The sequence below is a fragment of the Lissotriton helveticus genome, chromosome 2_1 (assembly GCF_964261635.1).
Source record: "Lissotriton helveticus chromosome 2_1, aLisHel1.1, whole genome shotgun sequence".
Lineage (NCBI taxonomy): Eukaryota > Metazoa > Chordata > Amphibia > Caudata > Salamandridae > Lissotriton > Lissotriton helveticus.
The window spans coordinates 385131799-385149269 of NC_136059.1; the positions used below are offsets into that span (position 1 = coordinate 385131799).

General features: G+C 41.7%; 1 protein-coding gene across 2 annotated transcripts in view; it reads right to left on the reverse strand.

Annotated features, from left to right (window-relative positions):
* The window catches only part of LOC144818001 (complement component C6-like), a 909016-nt gene that overhangs the window by 315565 nt on the left and 575980 nt on the right, over positions 1-17471 (reverse strand). The gene's annotated exons all lie outside the window — the stretch shown is intronic.

Genomic DNA, 17471 nt, shown 5'->3' on the forward strand with positions numbered 1-17471 from the left:
ATGAGGCTCCATAAACAATTCTGCAGCTCAGGGTATTACTGCAAAGATCTGATTTCAGTTTTTTTCTCTGGGCCCCAGCATGCTGGGTGCGTTGGGAATTTACTCTCAAGGGGTAGATGTGAGTGAGCAGTCAGCTTTACTCATGGAGGGAGTTGTACCTTTAGGCATCAGAATTGGATAGCAAATAAATGTCACTGTCAGAGCTCCATCTTGTAAAATGATTAGGCCTTTATTTAAAACAGGGATGAAAAGATCAGTAAAATGTGTAACAATGCAAAAGAAAATTCAGAACTACCTAGCACTTTTTGGGACTGAGATTTGAAAAAAAAGTTCATAAAAGACAACAAGACACTGCACACAGGCTCTACAATGGCAGGCCTTAGACACACTTTTACAGGCTGCGTCTGTGGGTGGCACAACCAGTGCTGCAAACCCACCAGCAGCATTTGGCTTACACGCCCTGAGCACACTCAGTGCACTGTACTAGTGTCTGACAAGTAAACCAAACCAGCCAATCATGGAGTCACTAATCGATACATCAATATATACTAGGGAGAGCACTGATCAGCAGTGGTAAAGTGCCCAGAGTCATAAAATAGCCAACAACAGGTCAGAAAAAATATACGAGAAAGGCAATAAGTTCAGAGATGACCCTGCAAAAAGGGACAAAGTCCAACAGTAATGTTAGTTCATGATCTGGCATTGTATATTCATCTACAATGAACATACCGTCTTTGTGTAGTACAAGAACATTTTACTACTATAGTCAATAAGATTGTGCTTGTACTATACCTTTTCTTTTTGCAGCCATTGAGGCAAGGGCAATATTTCCATATTGGACAGTGAGATAAATCATTGTTTCAGCCTGTATGCAAGACAGCTCAATGAGGTAGGAGCTCACTGCCCCAATCTAGCGCGATACCAGGGCAGAAGATTGAATCACAACAAAATAGAAACTAAACAATACACACAAAACAATTGCCAACACTGTTTATGTTGATATTAAGCATATATCTCTAGGTAAGGACTCCAAATCTTCTCAAATGTTGTTAAATATTTAATAATCTCGAGATCAGTCTGCTCTGCCAGCTTCTCAAAGCAGTTATCAATTGATAGTCTCCAGTTTCTTAGGATTATTCCTTTAGTAATTGTTATACAATGCATCACAAGTGCAAATCTCCCTGGACTGTGTTCATAGGCATCCAATAGGTTTCCTGCAATTAATGTGCAATACCAGATTACAGTATAACATTGGAGCAACAGATCTAATCTTTGAATAACCTTTTCCAAAAACGTTCTAAAATAATCGAAACCCTATAACGAATGTCTCCAACTGCTGATGCTACGTTTAATTACTCTTATGTACATTTTCTCTAGACTGAAGTTGACACTTATTATGATCTTATGTTTTGATGATGATGTACCAATGCTAGAATAAGATGCCAGAAAAAATCAGTGTTCAATTATTCTTTGGCAAATTTTTCTTAATTTCCAATATTTATTTTCTTCACTCAAATATCTTTTCAACTGAAGCATAGACTATCCATATTTTCTTTGAAAATGTATAGTGTCCACTAATTTATATACAGCTGGGTAAACTTCATGTACCATACCTTGAGAGATATCAACCTCTTGAGAATCATTGCAATCCTAGGTGAAGAAACTACTCCTTCTCCTTTGATAATTTGAAAAAAACGTTTTATTTCCAGAAGTAGAACTAAACTTTCAGGTCATATTTATTTAATTTTCACAATTATCATATGTATCCAGCTTTCCCAGAAAATGCACCTCTGTTTAACTTTCAGCAAGAGGTTTAGTTTAGTTTGCACTTAGTAGCTTCAATAACTTGGAATCATTTAATGTCGATAAATAACTTGTTATGAAGACACATACAAATTATTCCTCAAAATTACTTTTTTAATTCAGTATTTGTTGGTTCTCTTGTAATGTGTAATATAAATGTCATCCCCAATATTTGTGACTTCTTCAAGGCATTTTCGAAAAATGAGTGATGATATATGGCAGATATGACTTCACAGGCACTTTTTTATGATTCCTAATAGGTGTGAATACATCTGCAATGTATTTAAACTTCTTGCTTGTGTCTTATACTAGTAACTGAACTCACCGTGTCTCATCTTTATAATATGTGTCTGAAAGCTTCAGCTGTGGTAAACATTCACGTTTCCTTATTACGCGTTTCCAGCTTTTTTTTCATTTACAATGTTCACCATAATCACTAACACCAAAATTTAGAATGCATGGAGGCCCACAACATAGAGACATACATACATAGAAACATTACTGCATACATGCAACAAACACAAAAACATTCAAAGACCAACGCTCACAGTGACAGTCATTCCTACAGCAACACCCAAAAGGACAGCCATTCCAGTCATTCACATAGCACTAGCAAGATCAGTACATACACCCTGGCACACTGAGAATACCTGTATACACTAAGTAACATAGATGTAAGTAGTCAGTCAGACTGTCCATAAGCTTGCTCACGTACTGAAAAGAAAACACATACAGACACAAACCACATGGATGGATGGATGACAAACAACATATATTTGGTCTTTATGATGTTGAAATTTTGACCAATTTGTATTGCTGATTTTAATTTACTGAGTATTGCAAGAGTGTAATGAAAGACTGTTAAATTATTCTCTGATAGATCAATGCCCTACATTCCCGAACAGAATATGTCTTTAAGGTTTATCTTAAGAGCTTCCAGCATAAAGTTTTATGACAATGAACTTGAAGGTAAAAGTGACCCAGTTAAAGTGAATGTCAAGATTCTGCAAAAAAAAACATTGTCTGATAAGGAAATATTCGGTCCATTATGGAAACTAAAAACATCAGTCCACATATTTCACTCAGTAATTTGGGCACAGTTAACCAATTAGATTGGGACATGGCTTTGGTCAATGCGTGCACTATTTTAGCCAATTAAAAGAGAGCATACCATATTAAAAAGGTGCAACAATAAAACTCCAGACAATGCATGGTAGTTACATTTCTTAAAGACATCCATTGAACATTTTCTGCATGGAATGCAACAGATTGCTATGAGAGGCAAAGAAATCCTAAAACTTGCAGCAAAATGTATGAAATGGATTATTCATTTGGAAAGGGTCACCACACTACTTCAATTGGACACAATCTTGTTAAATTACAACATCATTCACTGGTAAACCTCTATTTAGACCTTGGTAGCTAAGGTATAAGCAGCAGGCTATGCAACACACTAACCTTGGGAAGTCCCAGGGAGGGAACTAGAGGCACGGGATATTCAGGGTGAGCTGGCCTGCAACCGTAACATGTATACACAAAAGAAGCTACACTGAATGAAAAATGACCGGGGGATTAAAAGGGTACTCTGTAGAGTACTGGGCAGCTCACAAAAGTGAAGGACTGTCCTCACACACTGTCATGCTTCATCATTGGCAGTCTTTGCTCTCTAGAAACTGCGTTTTGACAGGGAGGCGTTCCTAATTCTAAGTGGGGACCCGTGAAAGTGAGTGATTATTTAAAAACCTATGTAAATGCCAAAATTAATTTATTTCAACAGATAACTAATTGGTATTAAAATAAAAAATGGGGTATGTGGGAATTTTTTACCCCTTCGCCATAGTGATTAAAGTCGTCGGCATGTTTCTGGCCAAATGCCCCACGGGGTCCACGGCATTCATCAGGATGGGAAAAAGAATGGGGGCTCCTATCTTACTAAAGTTGGCTCGAAATTACCACTGGGTTGGGTGACCTGTGTCAGACTCTACCTGAAAGAGTTTCCTTAAACCTGTAATGTAAAAAGTGGGAGTGCCATCAGAAATGTATCAGAGTTTATCTGAGAGACATCAGGTCAGAGTACAATGAACATTGCCCCAGATGCATCAAAATACATATGGTGGCTATTTCATGTGAGACCCGTGTCACGGCAAACGTGAGAAACACTGTTTGTTTAAGAACAAAAGAACCAGCTACTAAGATATTACAAAACATGTGGGGACTAATGCCTATTGTTGGTCACTGCCCTTGCGGACTATGTATAGCTTGCCAAACAACATAAATTGTTGTCATGTGTTATTAATGGAAAAAACGGGATAATGCGAGACCACTCTAATTGTTTGACAAAAAATGTCATTTACTGCATACAGTGTCCTTGTTCCCTATATTATATAGGGAAGACCACACAGGAAGTTAAAAAAAGAATCCCCCAACACCAGTCACGCATCCGCTGTAAAGTTGAAACTCCGAGTGATATGAAATGGTTTGTTTTGGAAATTGTAAGGAATTTACAAAGAAGACACAATGTGAATAGTCTGCTCACGCTAAAATAAAATAGGTGGATTTGGACAGCCAAAACGGTGGAAAAGGGACTGAATTAATTTGTAGAATGGCAAACGTTGGCCACCTTGTAGAAACTGGATAGTGACTACTGAGGTCGATTTGTATTACAATCTATATTGCAGTATCTGTTCATGGTCAAAATAAAGGTTAGGGCTCTAACCAGGCAATATAGGTTTGAGTGCCTTCTAACATATTCTAACATATGATATGGTACAGTAGGGAGAGCTATTGCCATTAATGAATTCCGACATCCCTCGAGGTAGACAATTGGTTGTTATAATTGTACATATGTTTGTAGGCTTTGTTTACGGCCAATAGAAAAGTATTTTCAATGACTGGTCATTAAAATCTGATACATACCTAGGCGATTATGATTGCCTGGCCCAATGTTGTTTTTCAATGGGAGGTCAAGCATAACTCTCACTACCAAGATGGCCGCTGTCGTGTGCGTCTCGATCGCGTGATGTGCAATGGATCATAGAGTAGATGGGAATTAGCGTCTGCACTCGACTGTTACGAGCAGAGAGTGGATTAACTCAGCGCTGTTATGTTATGTTATGTTAAAAAAAACTTAATACCGCGCACATACACCAATTGGTTTCTTGGCGCTCAATGACCAGTGGAAGAAGGCAGGGAAGTGGGAACAGCTAACCGTGGGCAAGACAAAACAGATGAGTTTTCAAGACTTTACGGAAAGTAGAGTAGTCAGATGAAAGACGGATAGGGAGAGGAAAAGAGTTCCAGGTGAATGGGGCAAGAAAAGAAAAACAGGCGCCACCGTGCTTCTTACGATTAAACCTAGGAGTGATCAGGAGATTGTGAGCAGAGGATCTGAGATGTCGGGAAGGAACATAGGAGTGCAAGCAGAGAGAAATGAAGACAGGAGCGGAGGCAAAAAGAGATTTGAAGATGGTGCAACCCATTTTGAAGATGCAACGTTGCGCAACCGGGAGCCAGTGTAAAGCTTTCAGCATCGGGGTGACATGTTGGTGTTTGGGTTGCTGAAAAATTAATCTGGCCGCCTGGTTTTGTACCAGTTGGAGTCGGGAAAGGTGGCAAGCAGGGATCCCCACGTATAGGCAGTTGGCGTAGACTAGGCGTGAGGTAACCAAGGCCAGGGTAACAAGAATAAGGGCCTCTTGTGATAGGAACCTTCGGATCTTCCCAATTCTGCGGAGATGATAAAAGCAGGCCGAGGTTACAGCATTAATGTGCGGCCGCATCGAAAGGTCACTGGAGATGGTAACGCCTAGACTCTTTACAGTGTCAACTGGACAGGGGGGGGAGCCGAGGGCAGGTGGCCAAAAATTGAGAGACCAAGGATGTTGGGGCCCACCAAACAAAACCAGCTCTGTTTTGCTAGGATTGAGCTTCAGCTGGCTGAAGTTCATCCACTCGTAGATGGTAAGCATAGTCTTTTGAAAATTAGAACAGGAAAGAGGGGAAGGGTCGATGGGAAAAATGAGCTGCAGATCGTCTGCGTAATTAAAGGTGGTGACAGAGTAGTGACGAAGAGAGACAAGGAGAGGCTGCAAATAGAGATTAAACAAGAGAGGGGACAAAGCAGAACCCTGCGGAACACCACACGATAGAGAAATTAGAGGAGCAGAAAAAGAAGACAAATGAACCGATTGGGAACGAGATTGAAGAAAGGATACCACCCATGACAGGGCCGGGCCAGAAATGCCAGCATTTCTGACACGGTCGACAAAAATGTCATGGTCGACCGTGTCAAATGCGGCCGATAGGTCTAATAGTACCAGGGCCTGGGCCAGGTTCTTATCAGCCCCCCGTCTCAGAGTATCCATAACCGCCACCAACACTGCCTCTGTGGAATGAGCCGGTCTAAAACCTGCCTGTCGATCATCGAGGAAATGGGTTTCCTCGATAAAAGTACTAAGGCAGCGGGTGACGTAAGTCTCCAACACCTTCCCCAGCTCTTCAAGTAAGCGCTCTTCAAGTAAGTGTAATGGCGGTTCTGGTTTAAGTATAACTTAGGTTATTGGTGTTTTTGAAGCGAGAAAAGAGCAGCGCCTTATGTTTTGTTTTCTCTACAGATTACATACTGATAAAGCACAGTGAAAACTCTGTGTGTGAGTACCTCCAAATTTGTTTGAGACATACTAGAGAGGACACACAATGTTATCTGTGTTATTAGATATGGTTGGGACACTTGTGGTTAGTAACAAATGGTGAATAGATATATTTCTATACTTTATTTCCAGACCTATCTCGAAAACAAAAGCGGAAGGTAAGAGATAAGGACATCAGTGTTTGTCATGCGTATTGTAAATATGGAAAGCAAGGTGCCTATGCCAGCTGTTTGATTATTTTGTAGGACAAGAAATGTATCAATCATTGATGTGAGTAGTCAGGTTCTAACAATATTTAGTTTTTGTGCATGTCACATATAGCTTTGAATACAATGCTGCACGAACAGTTTAATAGGTTGGTGAACAACAAGGGTGCTACACATGTGTCACTCAGTTTGGTGGTGTATTTCAAAGGTGTAGGGGTAGAATGTTGTTTGGTACACTTGGAACCACCTTGTTTGGTGAGGGCAGACGATACACATTGTTATACTCAAGGAATATTGTAAATAAATATATTTATGATTGTGTATATGTTTTTATATTAGATTCATGGTGCAACACATGTCCTGATGATGGTCTCAAAGAATAAGAGTGTGTGAGACCAAAACGTCGACGTATTGACACTGTTTTACTGTATACAATTACTAATCAATTTATTGAAATTTTATGTATACTATTAAATAATAGATATATGGCTAAAGTGTTAACTGTGTCCATATTGCTGTAAAAAGTGTCAAGAAACTACTGCATATGCTGGAAGAATAGAGGCAGTAGATAATGAGTTGCCATACATGATATGTCGGATGGATTTTTGCCTATGCTATGCTAAAATGATATATTTGTATGTGTTCTGATTAATTCTTTGATAAAAAAGATATCTGTTTTGACTAATTTCTTGAGTTGTACTAAATTACGTTCACAGATGTGACGAATTTTAAGAATCTCTATATCTTACTGTACATTTGGGCCCACAATAAAATGGCTGCATAGGAATCCAGCATGGCTAAGAATTGTCAACAGTGTGCTGAATGGGAGACGCATGCGCAGAACCAGCTACATGAACTGCCAAGTACCTCACGTGAAGGCACATAGGTCAAAGCCACAGTGGTCTGCACACTCCTGTCACTGTGCCAGTGTACCAGTGTTTGTGGGAGAGTGTCATCCCTGTGTGCGATATGAAAGTGAGACGGAAATTGATTGATACATTTGTTGCTTAAGATGTTGCAAGAGATGATCTTATTGATATATGTTATGTATATTGTTCTTAGCATTAAGCCCCTATTGTCAGAACCGGTATGGGTTGGACTTGCGATGAGAACAGGATGCTAAGATTTCCTAGGTCACCTGTGCCAACCAATCACAGTGCAAGTTTCTAATAAAACTGCAATATTGTTAGTATAGTCATCCAAGAATTAGGGTATAAATAATGACACTTGGTGTTTGTCTTCTTGCCTAGTTGTGTTCGCTCCTCTTCCCTGATGTGGAAAGAAGGTGTGCAGGATCGTAGCCTTAAGTAGGTCCCTTGATTGTTTAATTGGTAGCACGATGGGTCCACATGCTTGTTAAGTGGGTATCCGGAAAATAGCCTGCATGTTTACAATCAGGGGCATGGTCCTCGCATCATGAGTGTCTTGGAATTGATTGCCATAAGTGCAGCTGGTATTTTGACACGTGTGCGAGCCCTGGTGTCCCAGCTGAGACTGCCTGGGCCTTGCGTCAGCTGTGTGGTCTCACCAGCGCTTACCCGCTGCACGTGTGCAAGCCCTGGTGTCCCTGCAGGGTCTGCCAGGTCTTTGCATCTGGGCACAGCGGCTCGAGGGCGCGGCCCATGATGCTAAGTGCAGGGTATCAAAAGATATGTGGAGCAGGAGATGACAAGCGTAAAAAAGCTGGAATGAGAGCCAGATTTTAGAACTAAAGCGATGTTGCTCGCATTGGAAAAACCAAGTTTAGATATAAATAAAAAATACATATACTGATGTGATTTACTGTTAAATGTTTCTGAAAGTACATTTCTATTTGCAAGCGTTAAAAAAAAAATACCCTCTTTGGGTGTGACTATGGTTACAGAGGGCCCCACCTAATTTCAGGGTATGCCCCTCCCGGTAACAATGTGGTAGGAGGATTTTTGGCATTGGCTAGAAAATCCAATCAAATACGTAGGATACAGGGAGTTTATCTGTTCCTTTCATATGAAATATTCCCATTGGCTCCTGCGCTGAATTTACAGGGGCCATGTTTCCCAAGCAGTCACATCCCTCCTTGTGAAGTAAAATAGTGATATGTGGGATGGAGGGAGGCAGTTTGTCCACTTATATATTCCCCTAGACTCAGATAATAAGTCATTAAGGGCAATGTTTCTTGAGTAGGCACTTTCTTCCTAGCAGATTGTGTGTTTCAGAGAGCCCATGTTCATAATTGCTCTATTTCCCAATGCATAGCCATGGGATGTCATCATTCAATCTGGTTTCCTATGTTCGGAGGTGATACACCCATCGTTGTTCCAGGGTGTGTAGTTTTCTCTGGATGTCCGGACTTGTCCTTTTGATTACCTCAAGCACTACCCATTTTCAGATCCACATGCCTATGGTTTTTCTCCAGGTATTGTTGTGTCAACTTGGTGTTTGTCTTCTTGCACCTGATGGTACTCCTGTGTTCGTTAATACATATCTTAATCTTTCAGGTAGTCATTCCCACATACATCAGGTTGCATGGGCACGAAATTAGGAAAATTACATTTTCGCTGTTACAATTGCTATAATTCTTTAGCACCCATAGTCGGTCTGTCTTGATGTCCACCTCCTTCGTTATACTAGTGTAGTTGCATGCCACACAGTTGCCACATGGGAAATGACCAACTGGTCTTTGGTTACCCCATAGTGTTGTCCGGGTCTGGGTCTGTGGGGACAGTGTCTTAGCATGGACTAGTTCATCCCCCAAGCTCGTGTTTCACTTAAAAGCGAACAGTGGTTGGGGCCAGTGTTTCATTGTTCCATTGAGGATATGCCAGTGCTTACGTACGATGTGCTGGACTTTGTTTGATAATGGGGTGTACGTAGTGACGCACACTAGTCTGTCATTGTCCTTCTTTTCCTGATTCTCAAGCAGTGCCTGTCGGTTGTTATTTCTCGCTCTTTTCCATGCCTTTTTTTTTTTTTCACAACCAATCTTTTCCATGCCTTTTTGATTAATTTTTCATTGGGTAGTGGCATGTTACCAGTTTGTTTTCCAGTGTCTCAGCATGTTCGTCAAATGTTTTAATGGAAGAGCAGTTTCTACGAATTCTAAGAAACTGACCCACCGAAATGTTTTGCCGGAGAGACTTCGGATGGAAGCTTTCAAAAAGGAGGAGGATGTTCCTTTCCATTATTTTATTGTGGACCTAAGTTGTGAAGCCTTCCTGGTTCAATGTTATTACCAAATCCAGGAAGACTGAGTACGTGAACTTCAGGTGTTCATCTCTGGTACTAACCCATTCAACAAAACCCTCAGCTTGTTCTCTGTATCACACTATGATGACGTAGTCAATCTACCGTCGCTAAAGCTTCGGTTGTGTTCTGTGAGGTTATCCTGGTGGAAGATGTGGACTGCTTCAAATTGGTGTACGTACAGGCACGCCATACTAGGAGCAAATGTGCTCCCTATCGAAGTACCTCTAATTTGATGGCATATCGTGTCCCCTTATTCAAAAAAGTTCTACGTCAGGGCTAGTTCCGCACACTCTAGGCTGAAATGTCTTGGAGTCATGTAATCCCACTCCTTCTCAATTAGGATATGTTTGACCAGACCCAAGGTACGTCTCTGGGTTATACTAGTATACAAAGCCTCGATATCCTTTGTTATGATCCAGCCTTCTATGGGGTCAATCTCCATATCTCTCAGTAGGCAAAGGACGTATTTTGTGTCTCTCAGGCAGGAGGTAGATGCTTGTACAATTGGTCTCAGGAACCAGTCACAAAACTGTGACAGGTGCTCAAGTACTGAGCCAATACCCGATACTATGGGTCGCCCCGGTGGCAGCAATTTGTTTTTGTGAATTTTGGGGAGAGTATAGAACCTAAGGTGTGAGGGGTTTCACACACCAGATACTCTGCTTTTTGCTTTGTAATTCAATAATTCATAGGGCCCTCATCAGCCATGTTTTTGATTCTGTCGATAAGTCTGGGTGTGGGGTCGGTCTGGTACACTTCATAGCTGTTTTTATCAGACAACAGTCAAATGCATTCCGTATGGTATATCCCTTTGTCCATAATGTTGACTGCTCCTCCCTTGTCTGCTGGTTTTATAATAAGTTTGGTATTCTCCTTGCGTTCCATAAGTGCTTTTCTTTCTCCCTTCCTTAGATTCTGGAAGCCCTAGTTGTTTTGACAGTCAATTATGTCTATCTCCTTTAAGGCTGCCTGTTCGATGGCCATCACATGACAGGGGATAGATTGTGTAAATGGTAAGAATGTGGATTTTTCCTTAGCCATGTGTTGGCTGTCTCCTACGGGCCGCATCCTGAGTCCTCAAAGAAGCTTTTTAGTTTGATCCTTCTAAAGAACTGGGCTAGTTCAATGCATAGGGCGAAGAGGTCATTTCTCGGTGTGAGAACGAACCTTAGTCCTTTGGAAGGGACAGAGTCTTCGTCTAGTGATAATGTGTGGCTGTTCAGGTTTACTATGTTGGTACGTCCCTGCTTGTGGTCGATCCCTGGTCTTTCCCTTTGCTTCTTGTCACCACTATGTTGGGTGATGGTCTTTAAAATTTCATCAAAGCATACAGGAGACAAGGCCTTTTTATACAAGTCTCTTACTGCGTTATTCTGGTCTCACTCATCTACCTCAGCTAATACTCTACATGTGGTTTCTAAAGGAAACACCCATTGATAAATTAATAGATAAGGATTTGTATGATGTATGCATGGAGGCCCACATCATAGAGACATACATACTTAGAAATACAACTGCCTAAATGCAACAAACACAAAAACATGCATAGACCAACACTCACAAGGACAGACATTCATACAGCAACACCCATAAGGACAGCCATTATAGTCATTCACATAGCACTAGCAAGATCAGTACATACACCCTGGCACGCTGAGAATTCCTGTATACACTCAGTAACATAAAAGTAAGTAGTCAGTCAGACTGTCCATAACCTCGCTCACGTACTGAAAAGACAAACATATACAGACACAAACTACATGGATGGATGAATGGATGACAAACAACATATATTTGGTCTTTATGATGATAACATTTTGACCGATTTGTTTTGCTGATTTCAACTAACTGAGTAATGCAAGAGTATAATGAAAGACAGTTGAATTCTTCTCTGATAGATCTATGCCCTACATTCCGAACAGAATATGTCTTTAAGGTTTATTTTAAGAGCTTCCAGCATAACGGTCTATGACAATGAACTAAAAGGTAACAGTGACCCAGTTTAAAGTGAATTTCATGATGCTGAGAAAAAAACCATTGTCTGATAAGGAATTATTCGATCTACTTTGGGAAACTAAAAATGTCAGTCCACATATTTCACTCAGTTATTTGGCCACAGTTAACTAATTAGATTGGGGCATGGCTTTGGCCGGTGCATGCATTATTTTAGCCAATTAAAAGAGAGCACACTATATTAAAAAGGTGCAAAAATAAAACTCCAGACAATGCATGGTACTTACATTTCTTAAAGACCTCAAGTGTACATTTTCTTCATGGAATGCAACAGATTGCAATGAGAGGCAAAGAAATCCTAAAACTTGCAGCAATAGGTATGAAATAGATTATTAATTTGGAAGGGGTCACCATACTACTTCAATAGGACACAATCTTGTTAAATTACAACTCACTGGTAAACCTCTATGGAACCCTTGGTAGCTAAGGTATAAGCAGCAGGCTACCATAATTACCATGAGCTCAAGCAGACTCAAACAATATTAAAGTAAAGAAAACAACACATTACAATTCCCAAACTAAATTAGAATAGTGAAGAAAACATTGATATGTAAAAGACATGAAAAAGGTGATGGAATTGGAGATATGGATTTTCCAATTTTGAGACAAAAGTTGCCATGAAAACACATCTTGGAGGGACTCCCGTCGTCTCTCCATGGCAGGGTTTACAAGTACTCCTTCGAGCTCATGGATTTCCACCCACCGTATTTAGATGTGGGCCGGCTGATCGACCGTCTGCATTGACACACTGTTTTCTATCGCGTAAAAACAGTTTACGCTGTATACATGGCAGACTCCCTTGCTGGCTAACAGTATTCCGTTGCTGTGATGGTAGTGGAATTGCACTGAACATATTTAGATTTCACAGTTCTGCTGGAATTGTTCTAATGGCAGATTGCAGACAGAGTGATTTCATCGTGGGACACATTCAACTCTGTACTTTTCTTATAAATCAATCAATTGTTTGTTAAGCGCGACTACTCAACCGTAACTGTCTCAAGGCGCTGGGGAGGAGGGGAGGTGCACGTTCCAGTCCATCAAGGAGGGGGTCTGTCGAAGAGCCAAGTTTGAGGTTTCTCGTGAAGATGGGGAGTGATGTTGTCTGTCTGAGGTGGAGCGGTAGGGCGTTCCAGGCTCTGGCCAAAAGAAAGGAGAAGGGCGGCCTCCTGATCTGGTGTTTCTGGTGCGGGGGACCATGGCATAGGAGAGCTGGGCTGATCGTAGGGTTCATTGGGGTGCGTGGACTTTGAGTCAGCTGTTCAGGTATGCTGGTCCGGTGTTGTGAAGGGCTTTGTGTGCGTAGGTGAGGATCTTGAAGGTGATTCCAGTCTTGATGGGGAGCCAGTGGAGTGTGCACAGGTGCTGGGAGATATGGCAGTGTCTTGGCAAGTTGAGGACCAGTCTTGCCGCTGTGTTCTGGATGTTTTGTAGCTTGCGGGTGAGGTTTTTGTTTATTCCGGCGTAGAGCCTATGGCTTTTAGATGGATACTAGCATCACACACCTGATGTGTTTTGGCTAATTGTTTCCACACTACAAAACACACTCCATTTCAGACCATGATTGTTTGCCATTCCACTGCATCAGAACTTTGTTCCTGAGCACTTTTTCAGTGGCGTCACATGTATTTTTTGGCTTTCTCTGTTGTTCAGTTTCTCTTTTTTTGTATTATCTTGTGGGTTATTACATTCATTTAAGTTGATTATCTCATTATAGCAGGGATGAGAAATCCCCATTTTACTGAGGGAGAATCGTCAGTCATGGTGGACAAAATAATTAGACCAGAGCCACAATTGTTTAGCGCCCAAGTACAAAATACAACTATCACTCAGAAAATGGCAAATGTGGGCCAGAATAGTTGACAGAGTGAATGCTATAGCGAACAACCTGCACACACAGAAAGAAATAAGGAAGCAGTAGAATGACCTGCTGGGGAGAGTGTGTTCCCTGGCCTTCAAGCTGGAGGCTGTGAAGACTGGTGGTGGTTCTCCCAGTGCTCCCTTACAACTTTTTCCCTGGGATGAAAAAGTCTGGCAGATCCTACATCGTGAAGGCTTTACAGGAATCCCTGGTGGAGTGGAGACTGCACCTAAATTTCGTTTTTGCCTTTAATATAGCTGTTGCTAAAATGTTTAATACCTTCTTTAGTAATATAAATCCATATACCCATAAACATTTTTTCTCAACTTTTGTTGGAAATTTGTTGCATTATTTTTGTTTCTCTCGTCTTACTAATTGTTAATATGTGTTGCCAGTGTGGGTGTGTGTTTTTCTTCATGTTTTGTGGCCTTGTTTCATTGTTTGACTGAATCCATTTGTTGTACTTAAGATTATAGGTTTCAATCTCTATTTAAATTCACATGATGCTAAGGTGCCTGTAGGTGTTTTTTCACTTAATAACATATTTCATGTATGTGTTTTATATTGTAAATGCCTGTTCATTTCAATGCATATATTTTACTAGGTTCAACTTACAAGTGTTTTTAATATTCAATTATAGCTACCCAAAAAGATGTTAGTTGGAATGCTGAACATTGTCAAACATTCACCCCATCACGGATCTGGGTTAAATCCATTTTTTTTTGCTCACAAGGCCAACCCACTTAGGACCCAGCCATATGCAAATCAGTCTTGACCCTGCTCACCATGGGAACAGTTCAGCCCGCATTGCTAGGCTAGTCCTTCCTGGACCAATTCACAAAGTATAACTTTATGACTTTTCGTATTTATAGAGGTCATTTCCGAGTCATATCTTTACGTCCGCAGTCAGGTCGGAATCTCCTGCTTGGGCCGCACTCTCCAGCTTGGGCCGTACTCTCCGGCTTGGGCCGTACTCTCCGGCTTGACCCGGCTGAAGTATAATCAATGGGCCAGAATGCAATTTTAACAAAAAGGATCATTAGGAGTGTGTGATAAATGGTAGAGGAGGTCATGAAAATCAGTTTGGGCAGGGAAAAGGGTGTGGCTGGACACTACATCATACCCCAGAAATGTTTGCTCATGTGCATCTTGGTACATGCAGTCCACAATTTGTGCTCCCCTCAGTGTTGAATCCGTCGTCAAGAAGCAGCAGCAAAAGATGACTTCGACGATCGGGGATGCTTCTATCTTATATACCGTCAACACCCCGAACTCAGGTGTGAAGTTTTACCAGCCACTGTTGCAACAGCTGGAATGCACATGATTGGCCCAGCGAAAATCTTGGCTGTACTCCCTCTTACATCCACTTTTGGCTATGGTGTCGTCAGCACCGACCGGCAGAAACTTCAGATAGAGATGTGGAACTCGGATGGACTATCGCCAAAGCACCCGCTAACATCTAAGGAAAATTCAGGATAATGAAGGTAGTGAGGGTCCCATGAAATCAGATACAAAGCTCTTGAGCTCCCAATGAACGTTGGTGGCAACAGATCCAAACTAGACAAAGGTGATTTGTATAACTGCTACAGTTGTTTTGTGCTAGAATATCTTTACCAGCTCATCTTAGTATCCAGCCATTTGTTTGGGTTTGTTCTGTGTTGGTTGGGTCATCAGAACTCTCCACTGAGGCAAGGCATGAGGCAAAAGTCAACAAGGGCTCCATGGAGAGGGAGAGAGAGAGAGATACCTCCTTTCAGCAAAAGCTTTGAACGTCTACGGAAAACACTGCAAAGGCAAACCAGCAATTCCTAGCTGTCAAGGATTAAAAAAATGTCAACAGCTCTGGTGCCTCTTGCTAATTCTCCGGAGTCCACAAATGGTACAATTCCACTTTTTGACAATGCTGGACTCTCCTACAAACCCCAGGCTTTCAGGGAAGGTTCCTAAAAAACAGCTCTCTCACCAGACAGGTTGCCCACATGATCCAGTGACATCCACTGCAAACTGAGCACTGGTACTCCCACTTGCAGAATGGAGCCATGTGCAGCCTTTTATGTCCTTCAGGCAGTCCAGGAGGAATGCCAACTGGCATTAAAAGAGCAATTGTCCTACCTGGTTCATGTGGAGGCCAGAGGGCTCCGCAGCCTTTTTCACATGCAAGTAAGGTATCATTCTTCCTTCTGATATTTTTGTTTAATAGCCAGGACTGCACTGATTGGCTGGTGGTGATCAAATGAATCTAGTGCCTTAGCAGATGACTGGTGACTTTAATGTAAACAGGCAATATAGCTAGATGACACCTCATCAACTTTCTTTTAATCACTAGCAACCTAAAGCAGTAAGTAATTGAAGATTCACAATATTGTACAATCTGACTGCTTAGCTTTATTAGAAGTGTGGAAAGATGGTGTAGCCGTCTGTTTGTTTGTCACCAGTGGCAACAATGACGGCCTAAGGAGTCCAAACTAAAGGTGGTGGAAGGTCTCCTTGCTCCCTTGTATTTCAATGCCATCAGGGGCAGTGCTGACTGAGAACCAGAGGAGACACTCGCCACAGGTCTGGTATGCCACTAGGAAGGGAGCGTGGACATAAACAGATTTTTATTTTATTCAACAGGTAAATCATCAGTGGGAGTACAGGGCAGACAGGTATAAAATAGCATTTTTCATCTATCACACTTTAGCAACATATGAATGTTTAGAGTTCAGTATACATAGTGTTAATGCTACATTACAAACAAATAATTTGCAAGCAAACCTGCAGTTCTGATAACAAGCCATCACCCAACTGCCCCCCTCTCCTTCAACCCACTTTTCATTCAACCCACACTTCCTCCTGGTAAATTTACCAAGATTGCTACATGAACCCCAACCTGCAGGAACAGCTACGGCCATCTACCACCTCACACTTAATGATCTAAAAAGTCAGACTTTCTTCAACCTCAGAGTCATGAAGTGATATGAGGGAACTGTCAGGGAGGTCTCCAGCAGGCTCTTTTGGACAATCTACCTATCTAGTGTGCCTAGTCCCAAGCCTCTCGATAGATCTCTGCCCTCTCTCAGCCTCCTGTAAAGGTACCGCACTCTTGAGACCAAACAAAGGACCAAAATCTCCCTCCATTTGTCCATGCGGGGGCGCCTGCATGCCTTCCAATAGGATGTCATTTCGCACTTCACCAACGTCAACAAATCTAGTGGTTATTTTATACTTGCTAGGGTGTGGAAATCCCCCCTAGCAGACATGCCAGGGGGGTGCATGGACTATTCCTGTTGGTAACCATGTTTATACAGTCAATTACTCCCTCATAGAACTCCAACAGGGAAGGACAGGACCACATCATAAGGAGCAGTTCTGCCCCACATTCTCAGCAAGAAGGACAATAGGCTTCAGTTGTCCAAAAGTTCTTGCCCAGGTGAGGTATGCTCTATGCAGGATGTAAACATTTATCAATTTAAATCTAGAATTTCTCAAGACAGCATTAACATTGGAAAGAATAAAGGCCCACTCTTCCTCCAGGACAGGGAGGCCAATGCCTTCTTTCCATCTGAGGAGAAAGTCTTTAGTAGGGGTTAGTATGTCCGGGCACAGGACCTGGTACAATAATATAACAGCTTTGAATCTGCTGTTAGTATTGCATAGCATTGGTAAGTAATGGGTTCTGCTGTGTTCCATCCCAGTTGTTGTAGGGGAAACTGTCCCTGTCACAGCCTGAACATC